The 5464-nt window shown below is 38.9% G+C and overlaps 1 non-coding gene across 1 annotated transcript; it reads right to left on the bottom strand.

Moving 5' to 3' along the window:
- Positions 1 to 4831: 4831 nt before the first annotated feature.
- On the bottom strand, positions 4832 to 4939 carry LOC145637465 (small nucleolar RNA R71). The gene has a single exon (XR_014114246.1). It is a non-coding gene; the product is annotated as a small nucleolar RNA R71 (small nucleolar RNA).
- Between the last annotated feature and the right edge of the window lie 525 nt (positions 4940 to 5464).

The raw sequence follows: 5464 nt of genomic DNA, 5'->3' as shown, positions 1-5464 counted from the left end.
GTAGAGAAGGGGTATAAATATCCCACTAATGAGGCAAATCAACTTTGCCCAGAGTGGAGAAAACTCAAGGTAAACTTCTCTCTCTCTTCTCCTTATTTTTCTTTCCTTTTCTTTTCCCCTTCCTCTTTCTTTTTTTTTTCGGCTGCTCTTTCTCCCTTCCACCGCTGCCGACCACCGATAGCGGGTGGCCGCCGCTGCCAGCAGCGTCACCGCCGGCAGCAGGTGGCCGCCTTTGCCAGCAGCCGGCAGCAGGTGGCTGCCTTTCTCCTTCTTCCTCCTTTTTCGATTAAAAAAAAACTTAATCTTTACTGTTCTAATTTAATCTATGCGTAAATCTAATTTTAAATTATGAGTTTTGGGATTTGATTTTAATGTTTGATTATAAGTATTATGTTGATTAATTTTCAGATTATGTTTTTGATTAAAAAGCCCCAATTTTTGAAACCCTAGGTTCTTTATTTATGAATAATTGAAGGATTATGATGTATAATGGTTCAAATCTTTGATTAAAGTGTTTTAAGGCTTAATTGCAACAAGTTTTAATTAAAAGAAAGTGCTGGTATTTTTAGTAGAGTATTTAAAACTAAGTTTCTTTAAGAAATTTCAGTTACCCATTAATTGGGACTAAAGTATGATGTTTTAAATATAATTTCAGCTTATTTTAATTAATTATGAAAGGTTTTATAATAGTATATATTTCTGGAAATTTGTGTAGAGTGGATTTTAATACTCTTTTATGATTTTAAATGGAAAAATTGCCCAGAATAATCCCACCTTTGAGCCGTCCGCTGAATATAATCCCACTTGTGGATTATTTTTTATTAATCCCACTTTTATACCCACTCCTCTATAACTGGTCCCAACCGGTAATTTAACATGTTATAACAAGTTACCATACACGTGGCAGCCTGTAATTGAAAAAAAAAAAAAAATAAATCTTTTTTTTTGAAAAAAATAAAAAATTAATATTCAAAAACCATCCACCAACCAAGCCAACCCCCAACCGGCCAACCCCAGCCACGCGGCTCCGGCCAGCCAGCCCTTAAACCCAGCTCCGGTGCGTGACTATCCCCCTCCCCCTCCCCCTCCCCTGAACCACCAACCCTTTTCCTCAATCCTTCGCGAAAACCCAGGCGAGCCACCACAATTTCTTGTCGCGTCGTCGATCTCCCTTAAACCTAGCTCCGGCGCGCCGAACTCCCCCATTTCTAGATATGGTCGCGTCGATCACCCCTGTCCACCGTTTCAAGCCGCGTCGAACTCCCCAGGTTATGGTTTGTTGGGTTTTTGAATTTTTGAAGGTGTTTTTGGGGTTGGCTTGGCTAGGGTCTTGTTCGGTGGTGGTGGTTCCTGTGTTGGTCGGGGTTTGGTTTCGGGTCTGGTGTGGTGGCGCCGTGGTGGTGGTTCTTGGGTTAGCGGGGTCTGTTTTCGTGAAAGTGGTGGTTTTGGGTTTGGATGGTGGCGGACTGGCAGGGATGGTGGTGGCTGAAACTTTGATTTTTTTTTTTTGGACAAATCAAGTTGTGACACGTGTAAATTAAATTTGATAAAAAAATACCTCTTCAACTGGTTACTAGTCACTCGGGACCATTTAGAGCGGATCTGATATAAAGGTCGGATTATTTAAAAAAATTCAAAGGTGGGATTATTTTGGGGGGACAGCCCAAAGGTGGGATTATTTTGGGCAATTTTTCCATTTTAAATTGTAGGAGACTTTGAAGTAAGCAATTTTTATTAGTCGTGGCGATTTTAAGATCTTATTCAAGGTACGTTCGCGTACTTAGTATATTTTGGTGATGTAGTATAACGCTAGGCTTGATTTAAATCAATTACAAGTAATATCATGCTAAGGTCTATGTTTGGAATTGTGAATTATTGGTGTCGGTGATTGAATTGTGAAGCATGATTTATTTGTGATGGTTTATGGATTGAAAAATTATATTTTGGCATGATGATATGGACCACACTTTTATTTATGGCATGTTAGAATGCATTTTTGATTAAACTACATGTTTAATTTGGCTTGGAATATTGAAAAGGAATTTTGTTATGGATCATATAATTTTTATTGGTGCTTTAAGCATAAGAAAGAAGCTATATAAGTGTCTATGTACATAAGGAATAAATTGTATATTGGTGCCTTTGTGCACTTAAGGTGTTTTTAACACCGAGGGATAGGACTTGTGGCGCTCTATGCGTTTAAGGTGTCTTTGACACTGAGGTAGAATTAAAAAGGGTTCAACATTAAATATTATGTGGTCACTAATTATTCAAGAATTAAATTAGTATGTTTGTTTGATTGAATAATTATTGTTGATTGAATTATTATGCTTTGAGACTCATCACCAAGTCTAATAAATATGTAAATAACGTAAAGTGAAAGAGATTACGCACCAAAACTCTTAGAACGTATATACCTTGAGTATGAACATATGGGGGGAGTTATGTGACTTTATATTTGATCATAACTTCTAATGGAGTACAGGACGCTATACATTCATTTTTATTATTAATATGTGACGAGTGGCATTTATGCCACTCTTTTATCCTTTTTCTCTAAGGATTCTCCCCTCATTTGCACTTGTTTGGCCCTTTTTCTAAGCATTTTTACTTAGTTTTGCTTCCTCTTTTCTTTTCTCCTTTATCTTCCATTTTCTTAGTCTTCTCGCTTTGTTTTTATTCTGATTTCCATGCTTTTGTTTTGTAGGTATTATGTGCCGAAAGAAAGAGGATTCAAGAAGCCAAGCTAACTGTTGTGCGTGGGGTGCTGAGCGGCTGCTGTGCGGGCGCGCAGCCCTGTCAGAACCCGCGCGGCCAGGCTGAAGAAACATAGCCTAACCAGAGAGTTTGCGCGACTTGTTTTGCGGCTTCTATGCAGGCGCGCGACCTGATGCTCGGGCGCGCAGGTCTACTTTGTGGGCGCGCTTGATTTTCTCGTACCCTCAAAGTTTCGGCCGCGCACTACGCTGAGAGGGCGCACACACCTACTGCGCGGGCACGCATATGTCGTGTACGGGCGCGCACGACTGGGTTTCTAATTTCTTTGCGCCTTGTTGTCCAAGTCTCTTTATTTTGGGGGAGCCACATATATATAGACGGGACTCTTTGTAATAGAGGACACTTAGTACTAATTCAATAGAACATTAGCCTAATCTAGAGAGAGCAAATAGATAGTTATTCAAGCATCTTTTATTATATTCAACTTTGCTCAAGTTTTAATCTTCCATCAATCAAGCAAGAATCCAAGTTTTCATCTTTCATTAATCCTTTCTTTAGTAATCTCTTCTACTTTCCTTTAGTATTATTTATTTGTTTTATTGTTACTTATTCTTGTCAATCTTATTAGCTTATCTAGTTGTTATTGATTTCATTGATTTTAATCATGTTTTGTTTTGAGTTTCTTGAGTTTATTTCTAGTTTTGATATTATGTTTAATCTCCCTTCTCTAGGCTAAACTTTTAACTAGGGGAAGGGGGTGGAAGATATGATTTGATATTGGATGAATGATGATGGTTGGATTGAACTTATGCCATATATTGATGAAAGACATGATTTTTATAAGCTTAGGATTATTGTTGCACTCTATTTGATGTTTTCTAGTTTAAATGCATGAAAGTGATTTGAACTAGATTAGGATCATCTCTATTTTAATGATTGCATGAGAATGAGTTATTAAAGTGGAGTTTTTATGGATTGTGATTCTTTATTCTCTTGATTTGATTGTAACTAATAGGATGCATGAGAATGGTCCTTATTAGTGTAGACCTCTTTCATTGATTTGCCTAGACTATTGCATGAGAATGAGTCGTTTAGGTAGATATCTTGTGTTCTTTGGCATATGTTTCAATATAATCACCATTATTCTCCTCTTTCTAATCATATTGGACACCCCCGTATCCCTAGCGTCATTTTCTATTGATTTTAATCATCATTTTCTTGCTTATTTGTAGTTTTAGCGTTCTTACTCAACAAAACCAACAAAAACAATCCCCTTTTCACTCTTGCATTAGTGATATTTGATGTTGAATTAGCGTGCTTCCCTAGTGGTTCGACCCTTTACTTGCCACTAACTACTTTAGTGTAGGTTTAGGTATTATAAATGATTAATTTGGTTAGGGTAGTAGCTTAACGACCTTTCTAACCCGTGATCAAATTTTAGCGCAGTTGCCGGGGAGGTGGCTTGTTTAGCGTCTATTATTGCTTTTGTTAGAGTCATTTTGCTTTCTTTTCTTTTTTTTTTTTGTTTTATCATCCTTGTCATTGCTAATTGTTTGCTTAGCTTTGGTGAATGATTAGGAGGTCTCAAGGAGCACCCTCACATCAAATTGACCACGAAATCAACCGAACCTTGAGACAAGTCCGTAGGCTTTATCAAGACGAGGGAAGAGGTTTTGGTGATATAGTTGATAGTGAGAGTGATACTTACTCTTCAAGTTCACCACGCGGATCAATGGCGGGACAAGAGAATGATGTTTTGTTTCGTAAGTTTGGAAATCTGGAGGATTATGAGCTCACGGGAGGGATTTTGCTACCCGTCACGGAAACTAACTTCTCAATCCATCCACAATATACTCGAATGGTCCAATCGGAGCAATTTTCCGGAAGTGCAAGTGAGGACATTATTGAACATTTGGACCGATTCCTTGAATTGTGCGCAATGATGCAAACTAATGAAGTGAGTCAAGACTACATTCGTATGCACATTTTCCGGCAATCTCTCACGGGACGAGCAAAGAAATGGCTAAAGCAAGTAAAGCCTAACACTCTCACAACATGGAGGGAGGTGGTAAAGGCGTTCTTGAAGCGTTTTATCTCTAAGGAGAAGACCGCCGAAATGAGAAGGAAAATTGAATCATTTGAGCAAGATGCCGATGAAAGTCTTGGTGAAGCATGGGAGAGATTCAAAGAGTTGGTACAAGAATGTCCCCACCATGAGTACAATCAAGGGTTGCTCATGCGGTTTTTCTACGATGGATTGGAGCCCATGTCAAGAGCCAATTTGGATGCGGAGGCAGGTGGTCAATTAATCAAGATCCCTCAAAATCAAGTTGAAGCCACAATAAAAGAGGTAGCAAAGAATTACTCTTGGGGGGGCCGAAGAAGAAACGCTCCAAAGAGAGGTGGTATTTACGAATTGAAGAAAGTTGATCAATTACAACATCAAATTGATCAACTAACAAAAGGGCTTTCCAAATTGAACACGAGTGTGAATGCAAGTTCAAGTGGTGCAGCAAGCTCTTCTCAAGTTAACTCTTTCTCTTGTCAAAATTGTGGAGGAACGAACCATGATACATCCTATTGTTGAGGATTAAGCCCCGATCATGTAGCGGCATACAACACAAGGCAAGAGGGATTTAGAGGAAGCGGCGGTGGAGTAGCTTGGAGACAACCACCACCCGGGTTTGTACCTCAACCTCAACAATGGAACCAACAAGCTCAACTTTCCTATAACTCCAACCCTCAA

The sequence above is a fragment of the Chenopodium album genome, chromosome 6 (assembly GCF_948465745.1).
Source record: "Chenopodium album chromosome 6, dcCheAlbu1.1, whole genome shotgun sequence".
Taxonomy (NCBI): domain Eukaryota; kingdom Viridiplantae; phylum Streptophyta; class Magnoliopsida; order Caryophyllales; family Amaranthaceae; genus Chenopodium; species Chenopodium album.
Note: the sequence above shows the minus strand (reverse complement) of the source record. Positions and strands in the feature narration are given on the sequence as shown.